General features: G+C 29.8%; 1 protein-coding gene across 2 annotated transcripts in view; it reads left to right on the top strand.

Annotated features, from left to right (window-relative positions):
- LOC123275055 (TOX high mobility group box family member 3-like) overlaps window positions 1-21,568 on the top strand; it is a 398,558-nt gene that overhangs the window by 138,221 nt on the left and 238,769 nt on the right. The window lies entirely within an intron of this gene.

Below are 21,568 nucleotides of genomic sequence, written 5' to 3'. Positions count from 1 at the left end.
TATGGCTTGATATGGCAATAAATTGCCATATGTGTCTTGGAATATTCTTATATGGCACGCTATGAGCGAATAATTTTTAATATGGCAATATTAAGCCATACATTTTGAAATGCCCTCATATGGCATGATATGATCATATATAATTTTTAATATTGCATTATATGGCACAATATGGAAACTCATTGCCATATATGCCTTGAAATATCCTCATATGGCATAATATGGACATGTATCATTTTTAATATGGCAATATATGGCTTGATATGGCAATAAATTGCCATATGTGTCTTGGAATATTCTCATATGGCACGCTATGAGCGAATTATTTTTAATATGGCAATATTAAGCCATACATTTTGAAATGCCCTCATATGGCATGATATGATCATATATAATTTTTAATATGGCAATATATGGCACAATATGGAAACTCATTGCCATATGGACTCTGTTATGCAATAGTGTGTTAAGTACATAGGATTTCCATATCACTTAACACATTAATGCATAACAGTGTCCATATATGCCTTGAAATATCCTCATATGGCATAATATGGACATGTATAATTTTTAATATGGCAATATATGGCTTGATATGGCAATAAATTGCCATATGTGTCTTGGAATATTCTCATATGGCACGCTATGAGCGAATTATTTTTAATATGGCAATATTAAGCCATACATTTTGAAATGCCCTCATATGGCATGATATGATCATATATAATTTTTAATATTGCATTATATGGCACAATATGGAAACTCATTGCCATATATGCCTTGAAATATCCTCATATGGCATAATATGGACATGTATCATTTTTAATATGGCAATATATGGCTTGATATGGCAATAAATTGCCATATGTGTCTTGGAATATTCTCATATGGCACGCTATGAGCGAATTATTTTTAATATGGCAATATTAAGCCATACATTTTGAAATGCCCTCATATGGCATGATATGATCATATATAATTTTTAATATGGCAATATATGGCACAATATGGAAACTCATTGCCATATGGACTCTGTTATGCAATAGTGTGTTAAGTACATAGGATTTCCATATCACTTAACACATTAATGCATAACAGTGTCCATATATGCCTTGAAATATCCTCATATGGCATAATATGGACATGTATAATTTTTAATATGGCAATATATGGCTTGATATGGCAATAAATTGCCATATGTGTCTTGGAATATTCTCATATGGCACGCTATGAGCGAATTATTTTTAATATGGCAATATTAAGCCATACATTTTGAAATGCCCTCATATGGCATGATATGATCATATATAATTTTTAATATGGCAATATATGGCACAATATGGAAACACATTGCCATATATGCCTTGAAATATCCTCATATGGCATAATATGGACATTTATAATTTTTAATATGGCAATATATGGCTTGATATGGCAATAAATTGCCATATGTGTCTTGGAATATTCTCATATGGCACGCTATGAGTGAATAATTTTTAATATGGCAATATTAAGCCATACATTTTGAAATGCCCTCATATGGCATGATATGATCATATATAATTTTTAATATGGCAATTTATGGAAACAAATTGCAATATATGTCTTGAAATATTCTCATATGGCATGATATGGGCATATAATTTTTTATATGGCAATTTATGGCCATATATGGCAATTCATGGTTTGATATAGCAATATATAGCCATATATGTCTTTGAATATCCTCATATGAGATGATATGAACATATCATTTTTTAATATGGCAATATATGGCCTCATATGGCAATGTATTGCCATATGTCTTGATATATCTTCATATGGCGTAATATGAGCATATACAATTCTTTAATATGGCAATATATGGCAATATATTGCTATATATGGCCTGATATGCATATGTGATTTTTCATATATCCGCATTTGATATGGCTTGCTTAGATTATTTTCTTATCAGGCCATATTCGGCCATATGATTATACATATGGCAATTTGAGGATGTATTGACATATATGGTCTTATAAAAAATTATCTATGGCCGTATATTGCCATATATGGGAATATCAAACCATATATGGAACTATATGTCCATATAAAATATTAGGTCGTACCAAAAAAAAATTTGTTACGACTAAATTAAATTTCAACTTGAGTTTTAGTCTTTCACTCAGCGCAATTGTACAATTATTAAACAACAATTTATCACGAGATGATTATTTAATAATTGAATTATTCAAAAGTTTAGCAATATCGAGATGAATGATCGATAGCTGAATCGGTTTATTTCATAATAGGTACAACTTGAGCCGTGCAAAGTCCAGCATCAAAGTAGTATACACGAAAATACGGCAGTATATAGATCAGTAACTGCGAGGATGAGTAACATGATGGCTCGAGCAAGAGATAGTGTAGAGAGTTGTAGAGAGCAGAGTATAAGCAATCCAAGTCGAGGTAACAACAATAATTCGATTCATTCGACGAGTTGCATCATCGTTCGAGCCGCCCCCCTTCTATTTCCTTTGTTCCGTTTACATAATTTACCTTAGTTTGTTCCAATGTTTTGTCATTTACATTTGTAATTTGTATTTTAATTAAACCACTAAAAACTTTCGTTTACAGAGTATCCGTGTGAGTGCAAGTATGTGAGCATTTATTGAAAGTTTTTAATCGGTATCAACTTGCACCTTTTTATTTGTTTATTAACTATAGCGGATAAACTTTTGCCATAAAATTAAAACCTTCTATTCGCTATTTATCATAATATTTAAATATCTTTTTAATCTTTTGATGCTTAAATTTATCCAATTATTCCCACGCGATTAAAAGAAATAAATTAAAATATCGACTAATAAAAATCAGAGTTAAGAAAAAAAAAAAATAAAAATAAATTCTCGGCTAATAAAATTCCTTAAAAACTTTCAAATCTAATTGCCTCGATAAATTTAAAAATCTTATCGTTTTGTTTCACATAAATTGTAATTAATTTTTTAATCTTCTATTTTACTTTTATTTTATTTATGCTTTAATAACCGGTTCTAATGAATTTCAAGTCCGAGGAATTTGCAATAAACTATTTCGATTCACACGGAATTTTTATTATTACCGCTAACGCTGTATATTATTATTTATTATGTATGAGCTGCTAATGTGAGCGTCTGGGTTATGGTGCTGTATAAAGATATATATAAATGTATATGTTATTGATATATACGAGATAGTAATGCGTCATTGTATTTACGAACTGTAGAGAATAGATATTACCTATAGATATACCTTAGGAGATCAGAGGAGGGTAATTGCGCGAATGAGAGTAATTACGCGTTCTCGATAAATCATTCTGGGTGAATGCCGTTGGATCGATGACACTAATTAGAACAGCGAAGGTTCGTGAAGGGAATATATACACATTATGTGTGTGTGTGTGTGTGTACTCATAAACTATACTAAATAAAACTATAATTAGTTTAATGAACAATTATTGCATTGAGATAGAGGTAATTGTAATGATTATAATCACAATTAGTAGAACTTCAGACAAAGCAAGACACCATTGAGAAAAAATTTTTTCTTGCTAAATATTTATTGATATTGTTTAAGGATTAAACAAGTTCAACGAGCCGAGTGGGATACATTTTTTCATTTTTCCGCTAGAATTTTCAATTGTCAAGAGATTAATTAATTTTATAAATTTATATCGTATATTTTACAGATTTTATTTAATTGTTAATTTTTTTATTTTCACGGGCTATATTTGAGTCAATCTCAAAAAAAAAATAAAAAATCTGGAATTTTGAATTTTTTCGAAACTAAGTTTGAATTTGAAGCGCCTTAAAATGTGATTTTTGATTATTATTTGAGCTTTTCAAGCTCAAAACAACGTTTCTGACGGAGCTCAAAATGTATTTATTAAAACAACTATAACTTTTGAATGCGTCGTTACACTGAGAGACAATTTTATTTAATAGTAATAAAAAAGTTTATTTGGACTTGAAAAAAAAACTTAGTTAATAGTAATAAAATTATATTCCATATGAATAAAATTTTATTAGTATTTAATAAAATTTTCTTAAATACTAATATGTGTTTTTAATACGAATATTAAGTCATTGAAACAAATAATTTCGAAAAAAAAATTAATATTCATCAATTAATCATAATATATTCAAATATATTTTCACAGTAAAATCGTTTAATAAATAAATAGTATAAAGATGTTTCAACGAGACATCCTAACCTAACCTACTTGTTTATTTCCTCTTCGCCTTTATTAGCCAAATAAACGTTTTATTAAATAGTAATAAAATTTTATTACTATTAAATAAAATTGTCTCTCAGTGTAGATTTTCTGTTCTAAAAAAGCATTCGACAATGTTTTTAAAGCACAAAAAGAAAACGTACACAAAAAAAATGTTCTTGAATTAAGTATATAATTTTGAAGAACTTTTCTTGATTTGAGTAAAAAAATTCTTAAACTAAGAAATTTTTACTCGGTTTAAGTAAATTTTACTTGATTCAAGAATTTTTCGTCTTGAATAAAGTTAACTTTTAACTTACCGCTAAGAAAATTGAAAATTTTCAAAAATCGAGAAGTTATTGGTTTTACCCCGTTTTACCAAAATCGAGTTTTCATCGGATCTCGACGTTTTGAGGTCCTAGGAAGCTTTCCTGACTATTTTCACGATGATGTCCGTACGTCTGTATGTGTGTGTGTGTGTGTGTGTGTGTGTGTGTGTGTGTGTGTGTGTGTGTGTGTGTGTGTGTGTGTGTGTGTAAACCTCTCGTAACTTTTGAACGGCTTGACCGATTTCATTGCGGTTGTCGTCATTCAAAAGGGCTTCGCCAAACTTAGATTTCCTGTAAGTTGGAGCCGATTCAAACCAGTAGATTTCGAGAAATTGCAAAAAAGTGACAAAAAAAGTTTGTTTTTTTTTTTTTTCATTTTTTTTTAAATATCTCCGAATTGGCTGAACCGATCAACTTAAAAAACTACTCAACTCAAACTACTTAACCTTGAAAACCCGCATCGATCGCCACATAGCGTCAGAATCGGTTGATGCGTCCGTGAGATATCGTTGTCGAAAAAAATCGAAAAAAACGTTTTTTTTGTAATAACTCCGAAATTTTTCATCAGATAAATTTTTTTGGTCTAAATTTTTTATAGAGTTCAAAAAACCACATCGATCGCCGCCTACCGCGTGAAAATCAGTTAATTTATTAAAAAGTTACAGCAGTTTGAAAATTAGAAAAATCGTGTTTCATCGAATTTTGATAAGACTTTTGAGCTCGAAGAGCTCAAAAGCATAGCAAAGCTATTTATTTGAGCTCGGAGAGCTCAAAATGACACATAAATTGTATTTTTGAGCTCAAAGAGCTCAAAAACGTCATAACTGCAATTTGAAGCGCCTAGGTATGGAATTAGCGGGAAGTTGCAGGGATGGCCTTCAGAGTCAACCGTTTTTCTAATTTTTTTTATCAGTGTATAGTTTTATATTGCTTGGTTGAGAAATCTTGAAGATATTTTAAAAAAATACCGAAAAACACAATTTTGTGAATTTTTAAACTATAACTTTTGAATGCGTTGTTCGATTTTCATTTTCAAAAATGCATTCGACGCAGTTTTTTAAGCACAAAAAATGTATGTATGGTTTTATTATGATTTTTTCGCACGCTTTAAATAAAGCTAAAGTTTAAAGTTATTTTAAAAAAAACATAAAAATTCAAATTTTTTTTTGGTTTTTTTTTTTTTAATTTCTTCGGAATGGCTGGATGGATTAACTCTCAAATCTAATCAGATCTAAGTTTTAATGAACCCTTTCAAATAACGTGTCGAAGAATTCAATTGGTTGATTCGTTTTTGAGAAACCGTACGACAAAAATTTATTTACAACACACACACACACACACACACACACACACACACACACACACACACACACACACACACACGGCTGAACACCTCGACGGGAATAGTCAATAACTTCCCTTTAGTGGAAAATATTCAATTTTCTTAGCGAGAAGTTAAAAATAAATAAATAAAATCGTATGAAAAATCTTCAGGATTTAAAAAGTTTAAAAATAAAAATAATATATAATTGCGAAGACAAAATTTAAAGAATGAATAAGGGGATGAAAAATTAAAGTTTGTTTTTTATATTTTTAAAACTCTGATAGAAGGAAGCAAAACCGTTGAATTTATAGAAACAAAGTTTACAAAACTTTTTTTTTTCTTTCTCTTTCTCATTTCTTTATATTTTACTTCATTGTTTTTCTTTTTTATTTTTTTTCTATTTTATTCGCCGTTTCGTTATTGAGTATAAGCAATAGAATTTTATGTACGCTATAAAAAGCACATTCATTTTTTCTTTTGTTGTCTTTCCTCTCATTTTATTAACTTTGTTTTTATTCATAACATATTTCTTCGGGAGTATTGATTTGCCATTTGATAAACGTAATACGACACTTGATAAAACGGGTCGCAAAACTATTAAAATTAATTGAATTTGTACTTTATTAAAAAAAAACAAATTTATTTTATTATAATTGCTCTGGATTTTTTACAGCGTGAAATCATTTACGAAGAATAAATACATAATTAAATTATTATTTTATAAATAAATAAAGTGAAAAAAAAGCGTAATTACACGTTAATAAATAAGAATAAAAATAAACCAGAGGTTTTATTACACTATTAATATTAAAACAAGCGTTACGCTTTCTCAAGCCCATTTGTTATCGCAATTTGTCTTATTGTTATTTTTTATTCTGAAAAGTAAATTCACTTGTTTCTTTCTTTCACGGCACATGGAACTTGACTAAAAACCAGTGAAGGCTTAAATCAGTGAAGCTAATTTTCTGTTGGTGTGAGTCCTGCCAACATTCGTAATGATCACGTTAAACTGCAAAGCCGTTTTTATTCCTTAGGACGCAGTCTTTATACTGTTGTCTCTAAACGACAAGAAAATTACGCGACAGGCTTAGTATATAAGTTAAGTATTAGCTTTATAAAGTAGTAGTAGGGGGAGTAGTATGGTGTCCACTTATAAATAAAAGTAACTGATACATGAACAGGAAAGGCATAATATATAAAGATAGACATACCCGAAAGTGAAGAGGGATAAGAAAGAAAAGAAAAGGACTTATAGTATGGAAAGACACAAGTAGCTAGTATAGTAGGACTCTTAACTTTTGTACCGATCGTAAATTAACTGAGAGACTAAATTGGACATGAATTTCGCATGAGACTTGTTCCATTATTCAGAAGCTTCCGAGGCCGACTGGCTTTGCAAAGGGAACTATGAACATTCCTTTGCCCAATGCCCTTCTTCCAAGGATGTAACCATTTTACATTTTTTTATTTCATTTTTTTAACCGCTAACTTAAACATTACATATTATTCTAGACATCTCTAGACTCTTCTGTTGATATTCCCGATTTTGTTTGCTTATTTTTTCAGTCATCAGTTTTTTTTTTTTTTTTTTATTTTTGCAACATAATATAACTTTAAATACGGTATTTTACTTTGAAGACATTGCTTCTGACAAACTGTGTTACTTTATCCGAGATCAAAGAGTTTATTAACTTTTTATTTTTAATAACCGAAACTACCAGTGCTTTGATCTGCTGTACGCAGTGATTTTTATCTTTTTACAATTAAAATCTCGATGGCAAAATATTTTGTTGATAACTTTAAAGCCAGATGCGTTAATTTTTTTTTTATCAAGTATTTTGTTAACTTTATATGTATAAAATAACAAAATATTTAAGCTGATTTGACAAAATACTTTGGTTGGTATAACAAATTTTTTTTTCTCGAAATAGTCAAATTATTCTATTAAAATAATAAAGAGAATTTTTTGGAGTAACAAAGACAATTTGTTGAAGTAATAAAGGAAATTTGTAATAATAACAATAAGAAATTGTTGGAATAACAAATAAATTTATCCTTTATTAAAAAGTTGATGTGATGTTTTCATTGTTGTCGCTTCTCGTTGCTGTGGTGACCACTTTGCCAATGGTTACTATAACAACGGTTACCATAGCAACGGTTACTATAACAACGGTTACCATAGCAACGGTTACTATGACAATGATAACCATAGCAACGGTTACTATGGCAATGATAACCATAGCAACGGTTACTATGGCAATGATTACCACAGCAACGGTTACTATGGCAATGATAACCATAGCAACGGTTACTATGGCAATGATAACTATAACAACAGTTACTATGGCAATGATAACCATAGCAACGATTACTATGGCAACGATTACCATAGCAACGGTTACTATGGTAACCATTTTCATAGTAACCGTTGCTATGGTAACGATTATCATAGCAACTGTCACCATGGCAACGGTTACTATGGGAACGGTTAAATATTAGAGTTAAATTTGTAAAAATATTGATTATTAAATCGTTGATAACAAAAATATCGACAGAAGCGCGCAAAGCGCGTTTGATTTTCTAGTTACAGTAAATTTTATAAGAATACATAATTTAAAAATATTCAATAATCAGCTATAGCTGATTTAGAAAATGTTTTAGCAACAAATTAGTTTTGTTATTATTTTTTTACAGTGCTAAAATCACTTTATAACAGCAAAAAAATCATTTTGTGATACCCATAAAATGATTTTGTTAGGGCAACAAATTGATTTTGTGATTTAACAGACTGGTTTGTTAGTACAACTTGAAAAATTTTGTTAATGCAACTTATGAATTTGTTGCTATAACTACACTGATAAAAGGATTTATTTATAGTTAAAAATATTTGTTAATATTTAACAAATCATTTATTAGAGACCACTTTTTAGTCCTTAACAAATATTTCTTAGTAATTAAAAAGATTTATCAATATTTAATAAATGAATATCAGACTTTAAATACTAAGTAATATTTGCTTAATACTAAAAAGTGGTCTCTGATAAATGATTTGTTAACTATTAACAAATAATTTTCAATACAAATAAATCCTATTATTAGTGTACACTCACTTATTACCAGAACATATTTTTCAGTTATCCCATCTTTTGTTATTTCAACAAAATCATTTTTATGCGTGTAAAATGAAACTAAAAAATATTTATTTGTATTTTTTTTTTTTTGTCGTACCCAAAAAAGGATAAATAAATGAAAGGTTTATTACTTACACGAGTAAACACGGTGATTATCGTTGAGGTAGTGCTAATTGTTGGTTAGTTTTAAAAGAAAACAAAGTTTAAAAAGTCAAATAAAAGTTAAAATTGTTTGGGAAAGACTGAGGATTCACAATCGCCACAGAGATTCAATTTAAGGAGGACTATCGATCGTGGCAATCAACCAGCTTGGTCCCGACTTTACCAAGTAAGCTTTTTGCCCCCCGCCCTTTTACTTCTCATTCAACTGAGCGAGATTGCCGATTAGGTGTTAATGAGGGAATCTAATTACCTGGGAAATCCACAGCTTGGACTAACAACGGCTAAAAAAATTTTCTTGGGTATTCTTTTAATTCTTATTTAATAATAATACCACAATTTAATTCAATATTTTTTTATTTTTTCATTCAAATAATTTACTTTCAATTAATAATATAATATTTGTTATTCGTTTTGTTTTTCAGGTAAGTCTCTTGAAGCACGTTCAAATTACTACCAAAAGATCCTTTGGGAATATAATTAAACACAGTTAATACCGAGGTAAGTGCTTCCTCCAACAAATTAAAGTCCTCTTTGAGATTACAACGTTTGATCAAAACCTGCTTTTATGCACTGTACTAAATGTCTATCTTCCCACCTTTCAAAGCCTTCTCTCATGTCTTATTCAAATAATTTACTTTACAAAGTATATTATGTTGTATTAATGTATTTTATATATATACTAGCTGATACCCACCCGCTTCGCTGGGCATACAATAAAATTTTATGTTGTAACCTAGATGAAAAATATAAACAAAATGATTAATTTCAAAAAGATAATTAATATAAATTTTGAATTAGAGAAAAGTGATTGTTTATGATAACCGGTGTTAGCGAGTATTAAATATATGAGAAAAGTATTTTATTATTAATAATCAATCAATCAATGGGTCAGTTAGTCAGTAAATCTGTCATTAGACAGATTTCCGCATCACCCATGACGTACTGTGTGTAGTGAGATGCGTTCCCATTATAATAATGTTATCCTAAACATTTAGTCTAGACCGGATAGGTCAAATGGTAGAGTAGCCGACATGTCACCGGAAGGTTCTGGGTTCGAATCCCTGTCCGAGCTATCTGAATTTTTTCTCGCATATTCTGTAAACTCTTATTAAGAAGGTCCTTCCTATTTCTTTCTCAATCTCTTCCTCCTCCAATTATTCTGTTACGTGAATGTTGGAACGATTCACGTAATAATTATCCGTAACTCCTATTCTTTTCCGCTTCATAGTATTATTTAATTTTAAAAAATGTCAATAATTTTTTTAATTTTAAAAAAATGTTAATAATAAAATACTTTTCTCATATATTTAATACTCGCTAACACCGGTCATCACAAACAATCACTTTTCTCTAATTCAAAATTTATATTCATTATCTTTTGAAATTAACCATTTTGTTTATTTTTTTCATCTAGGTTACACCATAAAAATTTATTGTATTCCTATCGAAGCGGGCGGGTATCAGCTAGTTATTAATAAATTCATAACAAATTAAGTGGTATTAAAAAAAATATTTTATTATTACTCATTTTATTAGAAATTATCTTAAATCGACCGGTTTTTATAATAATTTAACGATATCGTTGTAAAATTTTAGAGAAGACGCATCAGACACAATTTACCATTTTAATTTTAATCATTAAAATCAGTATAATCATTTAACAATATCAACTTGATAATATTTATGTTTAATTTATCTGTGTTATGATATAATCGAGTTCATCCTTCATGATTATTCCAATACATATAAGTTATTTCAGTTATTAATGATTTAGCTATTCTTTCTTACAAAACGTATGATTATGAATTCCTACTGTCCCAACAGTCAATCGATAAAATTTAAAATCAATCATTTTGACAGTTATTATAGCAACGGTAACCATGATAACGGTAACCATGGTAACGGCAACCATGGTAACGGTAACCATGGCAACGGTAACCACGGCAACGGTAACCATAGCAACGGTAACCATGGCAACGATAACCATGACAATGGTAACCATGGCAAAGGTTGATTAGCGTGGGTGGTTGTAGGGGGGTTGAGTTCGATAATTTACGGGTGCCACTGATGGTTTCTTAGATTAGAGGGTCAAAATGATATTTCGCTCCCAAAAAAAGAGAGAGATATAGGGAAGGGGAAAGATTATAGGGCACGGGAGGGAGGAGAAGAATGAGAGGGAGGGAGGGGAGGGCATATGTGATGGTAGACGAAAAATTCATTTTGGCTAGGAATTGCGTAAAATCCGTTCTTAGTGAGCGTCTACATCACGAATGGAGTAACTATGCTAAATTTCAAGTCAATCGGGCGAATAGTTTCGGAGATCTCGTGATGAGTGAGTGGTATTTCGCTTATATATATATAGATTATCTTAAATCGACCGTTTTTTATAATAATTTAACGATATCGTTGTAAAATTTTAGAGAAGACGCATCAGACACAATTTACCATTTTAATTTTAATCATTAAAATCAGTATAATCATTTAACAATATCAACTTGATAATATTTATGTTTAATTTATCTGTGTTATGATATAATCGAGTTCATCCTTCATGATTATTCCAATACATATAAGTTATTTCAGTTATTAATGATTTAGCTATTCTTTCTTAAAAAACGTATGATTATGAATTCCTACTGTCCCAACAGTCAATCGATAAAATTTAAAATCAATCATTTTGACAGTTATTATAGCAACGGTAACCATGATAACGGTAACCATGGTAACGGCAACCATGGTAACGGTAACCATGGCAACGGTAACCACGGCAACGGTAACCATAGCAACGGTAACCATGGCAACGATAACCATGACAATGGTAACCATGGCAACGGTTGATTAGCGTGGGTGGTTGTAGGGGGGTTGAGTTCGATAATTTACGGGTGCCACTGATGGTTTCTTAGATTAGAGGGTCAAAATGATATTTCGCTCCCAAAAAAAGAGAGAGAGATATAGGGAAGGGGAAAGATTATAGGGCACGGGAGGGGAGGAGAAGAATGAGAGGGAGGGGAGGGGAGGGCATATGTGATGGTAGACGAAAAATTCATTTTGGCTAGGAATTGCGTAAAATCCGTTCTTAGTGAGCGTCTACATCACGAATGGAGTAACTATGCTAAATTTCAAGTCAATCGGGCGAATAGTTTCGGAGATCTCGTGATGAGTGAGTGGTATTTCGCTTATATATATATAGATTTTCTACATAATATGTTTAATAGCATTGATCAGAGTCCTGCTGAGAGTACCATTCATAAAATTAAATTAAGTTTGAGTATATACGATGCAAGACTACTGACAACGCGGAGAATATTACATTGATAATAATTTTATTTATAATTAGTAATTTTTTATTTAAATATCAAGACCGTTTGGATTAATAATAAAAATTACGGACATTTTATTTAATAGAACCTTTTAAAAAATATATAAATTTAAAAATTGGCCATATTAAGCCATATTTAGCCATATATGGATAAATACATACATATATGAGTTGATAAACCCATAAATAATTTTTTGATTAATTTTAGTACCAAAAATCTCCAACAGGCGGCGCATGGTCGCCAAATCTTCTCGTTACTAGTGACTTAAGTTTGAAAATATAAGTTTAGACATGAAAATTGGCCAAATTAGAAACTTGTTCACGGAAATTGCAGGGTTGACATAAATTTGAAGACTTTACAACAAAAAAATTAGTTTTAACCAAGTTTATAATGTAAAATAATAGTACATAAATATTTTTCTTATCTCGGACAAAAACTTATGTAAATATCAAAACTTTAAAGCCAACTGACAATTAAATTAAATTTTATTGATCATAAAAAGTAATGACGCTACATTATTACCTTTCTCCGAAATAAGGAAATGAGAAAAAAAATCCTTATGGACTGGAGTTTCGTAAAATAAATTCAATTAATTTGCGTTAAAATGACAAAAAGAATGATGATACTTTCTTACACTTATATATTGTGAGCAGTTGAACGGTGTATGCAATGAGGCCTTGGAAAAAAATTTAGCACTGTCTGCCTGTCAGAGCAGAAGCCCATTCTCCCCTGAAGGTCCTCTAAGTGTTTTATTTACTTTTACTTTGCTCCAGAAGTTATGTTGAGTAACTTTAATAGGAAACGCCGTAATACGATTAACATCATGTTTTCTCATAAATTTTTTTTGTCAGCAAAACTATTAAATTTAATATTTCACAATAACAATACTCTACTGTTGTTTCAACACAGTAAGCAATTGAACGCTTGAATTGCTTAAGTAGGAAAAAAAAAAATAGTATTTTTAAAATTATCCAAGTCAAAAACATGAAAAAAAATTTTTTTAAATGCTATAAACAGAAGTAAAAATTTATTAGATGTTAATAAAATTTATTATACCTTATAAATGATTATTGCAAGACAGATTTTATTATTACTATTAGTTTTAATTAAAACCAGTATTTATTCATAATAAATTAATCTGTAATAGTAGCAGCAAGTTTACGCATGTCGAATGCTAATAAACTTAAAGTTTACACGTATTAAATAAAAAAAAAAATGGAATAAAAATTCAAAGAATTTATTTTTACGTGTAATAAATTTGTCGGTTGGAATAAATTTATTTTCCATTACCGTTCATGGTAATAGTAACCTATATATTTTGTTAAAAGGTCAATTATCTGTTCTGAAAGTTTTGTTAGAAAAAAAAAAATAAATAAAATTACACTATCCAAGACATTAAAAGCCACAGGTGCTTCGAACTCGACATCTATCACAAGAGCTTGCACAGAGCTGTAGAACAGAGTTGTTGTCTATAATATGCATGCAGTGTATAGTAATTCAGCTTGAAGAGTGTAAGTGGAGGTTGCACGCAGGGTATTACGCAATATATACACAGATATATTAAAAACATGAGAGACTTGTTCCAACCAGACAAGACAAGAGACTTGAGACAAGATAGTATTACTATAGAACGGGACATTGGTCCCAGGTGTCATTGGTCTCTCGTAAATCAATGTTACTTGGACGATTTATCTTAATTTTATCAGTGACGTGGTGTAAATCGCATTTTACTCATCTCCTGGTTTATTTTCTATCACTCTGGTCACCAGTCGAGATCGTTTACAACTTTGTTGATGCTCAAAACAAACCTTTATACATACACACAATGTTCCATCTTCTTACCGGTCTACACTCTGCAGGACATAATGCAAATATTCGATGTATAATTTAAATTTACGTATTGTGTGTATACATATATAAATATAAATACGTACATATACAATGCGAATTGAAGCACTGGCTATTTTCCATGAGATAAATATTTCTCAAAGTTTCCCAGATTGTTAAGATGTCAATGGATCTCGAGATATCTGTATTAGATATCTGGAAGGATAATTTTAAAACAGGAAGACAACTAAATAAATTCTTGACATTTCAAACAAATTATATTTTTTGCACGGTGATAATCACTATTATCACCAACGTAAATAATAACAATAATTTAATGATAGTGATAGGTGTTTTTTTCTAAACATGTAGTAGTCGAGGCAAAACATTGAACGGAAAAAAAATTAACTTAAATCAAAAGAAAAATTCTTGAACCAAGAAAATAATATTGAAGAGTTTCATTGTTTTGGATCAAGACGAAAAATTCACATAAGATTTACTTAAGCCAGGTAAAATTTCTTAGTCTAAAAATTTTTTAGCTCAAATCAAGAAGATGAAGTACTTCAAAATTATTTACTTTATTCAAGTTAATTTTTTTTTCTGTGTGAATTTAAAGAGATAAGAATTAAATTGAACGTTCAAATCGTAAGTTTAGCGTATTAGACGTTGAAAACGTAAGTTCAACGTATTGGACGTTAAAATCGTTATTTGAACGTTAAAAACGTTAGTTGAACTGATTCAAACCGATAAAGAGTGAAAATGAGTAATGTCAAAACTATTTAGATAACTATATGCTTTTAAACGGAAGTACGATAAAAAATTTTTTTTCAATTCTGTTAGGCAGAATTTCAGTTTTTTGGTTGAAATTCTACCATCTGTTTGATGAAAATACTTGGTCCGAATTTTTTTACTTGTGGAATGGTTTCCAAAATGTTTTTTTTCGAAGGTATATAGCTGTTTAAGAATACCAAGTCTTCAATTACGAACCAGTGATACTTGGAGTAGGGTAGAAGTACCGTTTTTGGCCACCTTAGCACCATTTTTGGCCAGTTACCATTTGAATTAATTTATGAAAAATTATAATATTATAACTATATTTTAGTTGAGTTTTAAATAATTTATAATAAACCAAATTGAGTTTGTAATGGTTTATTAATATAAATTCATTTTTATCGTTTATTTGAACAATAAATGGCCATAAATGGTACGGTGGCCACAAACGGTACTTTTACCCTATCTTTGGATACTCTTACAGCTATAAAATTTGGCCTTAGAAACTATATAGCTCATTTTTCTTTCAAAAAGAGTCTATCAGACGTCAAATGATGAACTAGAAAGATAATTTTGAGTATGTGAATAACAATCTTTATAACTTTTGATTTTTACTATGGATCATATATTTTTTTAAAACAGTTAAATTTATTCTTTTTTGAAAATATTGAATCTATATTTTTTACGTCCAATACGTTAAACTGACGTTTTAAACGTTCAATACTTTGAATCTACGACTTGAATTTCGACTTGGGAACTGACGGTAGTTTAGATTATTTCTTATAAATATAGTTATGCAAAAAAAAAATTTATTCATTATAAATTTAATTGAATATTCAATTTTTCAAACTAATTTTTATATAATCTAAAATCCGCTGATATACAGAAAAAAATTCATAAAATTCAGCTTAATTTCTTCCTCTAAATTTTTTTAAAAAAATTACAATTCTTCAATACCCAACTTATTTTTATTTAAAAATTTGAAAGGAATAATGAAATAAATATTAACGATCAACTGCAAAGTAAAACAATTTTTGCATCATGCAAATTATAATCCAATTTATTAAAATAATATGATACATTACCCATTAATAACAGTCCTTATAAATCTATCAAATTTATCAAAGTTGACAAACAAATCATGAATATTAAAAATATTATCCAACAAACGGCATACATATTACACAATTGATTAACAATTTAATTGATTGCAATATTACGTTGCTGATTATCACTTAGATCTCATAAATTTAATTTAATTAACAAGAAGTAACCTCACTTATCTACTCTGTTATTATCATTTCATTTGGAGCAATTATGCAACAATTTTAAATTTAAAAAAGATTTACAATTATTTAATCCCGTGGAAAATTATTACGAAATAACTGGCAACTCTAATTACGAAATGATCCTAGATGTTCTTACTCTGGTATAACTATGTAAATAGTATTAACTATGCACGTAGTATTTTCCTTATAATAATTGCTGGCAGCATCTACATCGATTGGCGTATTGTGCAGTATAGTAGGTACATAGATAAACTACATAAATACTACATATAGTAGTTGTCTAGAGTTTAGATTATGCTGGCTTACAACTAATATAAGAAAATATTAACTGACATGATATTAAGTAGGTCAATGGCGTTTGGAATTATCCATAATTACGCTCACTATTAAACCTAACGTTACACCATTAATTTTATGCAGTTAAAAAACAATTTAGTGTAATTGCATTGATTGAAATATAAAAATAATACATACCACACACTTAATAACGTTATTTATTATTAGTCATTATTGTTTTGATTTTTTTAAAACAAAATATAATTATATATAATTAGAAGTAAATTTTTCCCGTGTGTTTAGATGTTTAGAATATTAAACGTACTGCACATGATAAATCGGAAGACAATGATAACGTTTACTTAATGTATGGCAGGTACGTGTTAGGTTATGAGGCAAGTTCGATGCAGTTACCCGAGGTAATGTACTTACACTCAGGTCCATATGAATTACTTGCTCAGTAATATTACTTACTTGTTAGTTAGTAACTCTGTACTAGTTTGCCACGACACAACTTAATGTTACTTTCTATCGTGTCTGTAATTAATGACACTTGTTTGTTATTTTTATTATCTGCTGTTGTTTTTATGCTTTTTTCTTTCTCGGCTCTTCTCTTTCGTTAAAACTCAGGAATCTAAATAACGGTCTAGACATTTTGTTATCTAAATGATAAAAAGCTGAAACACGCAACAGTATTCTACACAGATAAATTAATTATTTGGGTTATTTATGAGAAAAATTTTGGTGTTAGTTTTTTATTTTAGGTAAATTATGATTATATAATCTACAATATATTATTAAGAGAATAAGAAAAATTTTGTGGTCAGTGTATTTATATGATAAAATGGGTATTTATGGTTAAATTTGGTATCATTAGAAAGGTCTTGGAGTTGTGCCTTTTCAAGGTTTCATATCATTCTCAACAATAGTCAATTTATGATGATAAGTATTTAGACTGCATTCGAAAATGCTCTATCTCTAGATACATAATTAAGAAATGACCTTGTATCTCGTGAACTATTGACATTTTGTAAGATATAAGCTCATCCCGATGTTACACTCGTCAAGACCTTTCATTTGAGTACCCACATCAATTTTTCTTATATCTATATATATTATATATATGTATACATGAAAAATATATAAAAAATGCATGTGGGTACTCGAATGAAAGCTCTTGATAAGTGTAACGTCGGGATGAGCTTATATCTTTAAAAACGTCAATATTTAAGAAAGTACAGTGCAATTTAACATAATTAAGAAATGACCTTGTATCTTGTAAAATATTGATATTTTTATAAATATAAGCTCACCCCGAAATTACACTCATCAAGACCTTTCATTTGAGTACCAACATCAATGTTTCATATATTTATATTTATATATATTATATATATGTATATATGAAAAATATATCAAAAATCCATGTGGGTACTCAAATGAAAGTTCTTGATGAGTATAACATCGGGATGAGCTTATATCTTTAAAAAAGTCAATAGTTAAAAAAGTACAGTGCAATTTAACAAAAGTAATTATTTAATAAAGTAAAATTTTATTTGTAAATAGTTCACAAGTCACGGCAGTCACGTAGTGACTGCAAGGTTGCTAGTAACTTATAATTGTTTTATTAATTACAGAAAAAATTTATAGAGGAATTTTTTAAAATCATACATCCTTTGTTAGAGTGTTTTTATTCTTATCAGAACCCGACGACGGGCAATTTGTCTCAATTCACCCTTACTTCCCCTATTTTATTGCCCAAACGTCGAAGATTAAAAGTCGGTGGTATAAGACGGGAAGAAAAGAATTTATTAAAGGTCCTTTGATAGTTTTTCTCGAGGAAATAACAGAAGGGATCTATTTATTTGACAATAACATGCTGATGTTTATTTACTTACATTAAATCAGTTTTTTTAGATGAAAATATTGGCCCCGAAAAAAAAATTTATTTATATTAAATTAAAAATTAAAAACTAAAGAAATTCCATTGAAACTACGTTTTACTCATAAATTTAATTTTACTCAATTAATTATTCACTCAATAATTCTATTATGTTCAGCTGTTCCTCAATTACTTATTCAAATTCATTCAATAATTAATGGAATTATCAGAAGCATAAAAACTTACAATGTCAATCGTCATAGCTGATAGCTGGAGCTTAAAATATTCATTTTTATCCAGATCGATAATAAATTAAATATTTATTTATTTATTTATTAATAAAAATTGCCAAGGTACAGGCCAAATGGCAAGATATGAAATACAATAATTCTTGTGGAACTAAAAATATTAAAACTTTTAGGGCCTGCTCTAACGCATGCGCGCTACGCATATTTTCTGGCCGGCAGCATAGAACTTCGCTTTCTTTCGAATTTTCGTGGCGCAACCGGCCTATACAGCGAGTTTCAACTGTATATAACAGTCACAACATCGTCTGTATGAAACGTGTCAGCGCAGAAACTAACCAAAAAATGTCAAATAAATAAAAATAATTTCTAACTAGATTATTTTTAATGAAATATTTAATAATAATACAGCAAAAATAATTTATATAAAAATTTTAGAAAATAATATAAAAGTTTTGTAAATTTTATTTGCTTTCTTTTATATTTTGACAGCTAGTAAAGCAATGTTTATAAAACAATCCATGTACTCTACAAGCTTCTAATAATTTAATTTCAATCTTTCTTAGTCGTCTAATTAAAAACTAATTTTTAATTAACTTAAAAAAATTAATTTTGTTATTAAATCAAGTTTAAATATTTGTGACGAGTTCTGTGCATGTTATCTCTCTTAATCAGAGCATTTGTTAGTAAACTTTAAAATAACTTATTTTTTTTTTATTTATTAATTTTTACTTTTTTATTATGCCCGCCCCGACCAGAACCTCGGCTTAGCCTCGGCTTTGCAAAAGTCGGGCGGCGCCCCCCTCACCCCCGGCAAAACCTCGGCTTTGCCTCGGTTTTGCGAAACCCCTTCCCCGGGGTTGCGTACTTTCGGCTGAAGAGCAAGAAAAATAGTATACAACCCACGACCAGAATGTTGGATTTCCTGGCGTATGGGATATGATGGCCGAGGCGTAGCCGAACTTTCTGGCCTTGGGTCGTAATATACTATTTCTTGCTCTCCTAGCCGAAAGTACGCTCTTCCTGGCAGCAATTTACTCCAGGAAGAGCAACTTTTATGGCCTGCTCTAACGCATGCGCGCTACGCATATTTTCTGGCTCGGCAGCACAGAACCAATAATGAACTATTTAATAATAATACTGCACAAATAATTTATATAAAAAGTTTAAAAAATAAAACATAATAGTTTTGTGAATTTTATTTGCTTTTTTTTTTTTATTTTGATAGTAAAGCAATGTTTATAAAACGATCCATGTACTCTACAAACTTGTAATAATTTAATTTCAATCTTTCTTAGCCGTCGATTACTAATTAAAAACTAATTTTTAATCAACTTAAAAAAATAAATTCTGTAATTAGAATGAGTTTAAATATTTGTGACAAATTCTGTGCATGATATCACTCTCAATCAGAGCATTTGTTAGTAAAGTTTAAAATAACATTTTTTTTCAATTTATTAACTTTTATTTTTTTTTTTTTATACCCGCCCCGACCAGCAAAGCCTCGGCTTTGCAAAAGTCAGGCGGCGCCCCCCTCACGCCTGGCAAAACCTCGGCTTCGCCTCGGTTTTGCAAAACCCCTTCCACGGGGTTACGTACTTTCGGCTGGAGAGCAAGAAAAATAGTATACAACCCATGACCAGAATGTTGGATACCCTGACGTATGTGATATGATGGCCATCATATCCCATACGCCAGGAAATCCAACTTTCTGGCCTTGGGTTGTAATATACTATTGAAAACTTCTAAAGAACTCACATTTAAAACATCCGGTGGAAGATTTTGCCATAACTGTATTGCTGATATATAAAAAGAATGTTCTAAGCAAGATGTTGTGAACTTAGGTATTAAAAAATTTACATTGTGATTTTTAATTGCAATTCTTTCCGATCGCCTAGAATCATCATCGATAAACATTTCTCTCAAATAAATAGTTATTTGTTTTGTGTAACGACAGTGAGATTTAAATGTATATCTGGTGAAATATATAGAATCGTCGATTTCTCGGTGCATTAAATTTCAAAAGAAAACTATCTGGAGCCATTGATTTGTGATAAATGGCCTGTCGTGAACGGCTTGGGACTCCAGGAAGACGAAAAAATATATATAAAAAGGGAAAAAAATGGTCTGAACAGTGGAAAAAATAAGTCGCTAAAGGAGTATAAGTTAAAGTAGGAGAAGATGAAGAAGAATTGGATATAAAAGGGTATGTATATGTATATGGAGCAAGGAGCACTGAATCTGACATCTGGAAAAAAGAGAATGATATTTCTTCGTGATTTCATTGGCATACACATCTTTGCTTATTTCTTATGTTAGTTACTGCGTTCAACTCAGCTCGGTTCAACCAGTTCTCAACACATTTTACGATTAATCCTGGCTGCATATTTGTACGCATGTTATATGCCAAAGTAATTGCGTAATTATATAGTCGAGTACATCGGTGCATAACTTCAAGCACAAAACGCTTATATAGATGCCCTCAAGATCTTCAGACAGCAGCTTCATTTCTCTCACACTACGCTCATTTCCGCCAAAACTTCAGCCAATCTTTCTTGATATGTGTCGGCACTTTTCAGTTGTTATTATTTTTCTATTTAAATATGACAGATGCTTTAAATTATTTTTAATCTTTCAAATCTAGATAAAATTCTTCAGAAAGTCAGATTTAATTTAATTTTTCTAATAAATTTAAATTTTTATTTATGAGAAAAGTTTACGAAGTATCGAAGATATAATGCGGTAATTTGTGTTTCAATTAATTTACTTTCGGAAAAG

This window comes from Cotesia glomerata, linkage group LG1 (assembly GCF_020080835.1).
Source record: "Cotesia glomerata isolate CgM1 linkage group LG1, MPM_Cglom_v2.3, whole genome shotgun sequence".
Lineage (NCBI taxonomy): Eukaryota > Metazoa > Arthropoda > Insecta > Hymenoptera > Braconidae > Cotesia > Cotesia glomerata.
Note: the sequence above shows the minus strand (reverse complement) of the source record. Positions and strands in the feature narration are given on the sequence as shown.